The following is a 1,446-nucleotide window of genomic DNA, read 5'->3' on the forward strand; positions in this document are numbered from 1 at the left end:
CTCCGGAGTCAGCCCGGTCACCCGTGGGTGCAGTCCTGGCTCGTGACCAGGGAGCCCCAACCTTCCCTGAGCTTCAACCTCTCCTGTAAGATGACCGCAGCACTCGTCCTGGGTGGGCAGATCAGACATGGACGTGGCCTGCTCACAGCCCCCGAGCGCGGTGGGCTCAGCGGTCAGTACTGCCAGGGCGACGCAGACCGTCTGTCCATGGAGAAGGTGAAGGAAGGGACGCACTGGTCAGGCAGCGTTGAGTGTCCCTCTGGCTCCTGGGCTGGCTCCCAGGGGGTGAGGAGGGAGTCCCCGCCCAGCACGGCAGGAGTCCATGGGAGGAGGGGCGGGAGATGGCGGACTCCCTGGGCTGGGAGTGGAGTCCTCTGGGAGAGCCTGGGATTGGACGGAGGGCTGTGACTGACAGCAGTGGCCTAGCACTGTCTGGGGGCCGCACCGGGCTTATGTAAGAAACTCCCCTGGGAACGCCACGAAGTTAATTTCCTGTCTCTGCTGGCCGCTCTGGGCTTATGTAAGAAAATATCCTGTTTTCAGGAGACACACTGAAGTGTTTAGGAGCAAAGGGGCATCGGGTCTGCAATTTAGTGCCAAAAATAAAAGGGTGGGGTCAGATGGCGGCACGGTGGTCAAACACGAAGCTCACAGGCAGATCCCACATGGGAGAGCTAGTAAGTTCTCTGAACACGCGTGTGCCCACGGGTGGGGGGCCGGAGGCTGGCTGGGTCTCGCTGTCGGGCCTTTGTTGGATGCTGTCTCTTTCTCATTCATAGGAAAAAATAAACTCTCTTTTTTTTTTTAACGAAAGGAAAGAGAAGACAACACACGGAAAGGACAGGTCAGCAGGTGGCATGGAGGTTAAAGTAGCTGGATCCCGCATGGCCAAGACTGAAAAGCACTGGGCACGTGTGAGCGTGTGCCTAAGATTCCCGGCAGGGCACGGAGGCGATGGGCTTGCAGCCACCGCACCCCAGCGTGCTTCTCACTGTCCTTCTGCCTCTCCGGCCAGTGCACATGCCCTATTGTGAAAAGCAAAGAGAGAAGGAAGGACAAAGTGAATGGGGGAAGTGTGAATACCGGGGAGTCCGAAGTCTGCAGCTTTTCTGTAAGTCTGACATCACGCGAAAACAAAGTCCTCAGAGGAGAAAGGAGGGCAGCCGCCAGGCCCTCGTGCCCAGGGCTCCTCCTCCTCCCAGTCCCCAGCCCGTTCTCTCCTGCCCCCCAGCGGTCCGTCCCGTCCCCGTCCTTCCGTCCTTCCTTCCCCTGGCGCTCCGCCCTCCCCGCTGCCCCTGCGGGCCCAGACTCGGTACAGACCACAGACGCAGCGACCCAGCGACACAGCGCGAAGCGGCAGCAGCTTTATTTGCAAGAGGAGGCCGGAGGCCGGAGTGCGGCTGCAGGGCTGGGCGCAGGGCCAGGCCGGCGGGCTACACGATGCCG

The sequence above is a fragment of the Tupaia chinensis genome, unplaced genomic scaffold (assembly GCF_000334495.1).
Source record: "Tupaia chinensis unplaced genomic scaffold, TupChi_1.0 Scaffold147500_1, whole genome shotgun sequence".
NCBI lineage: Eukaryota > Metazoa > Chordata > Mammalia > Scandentia > Tupaiidae > Tupaia > Tupaia belangeri.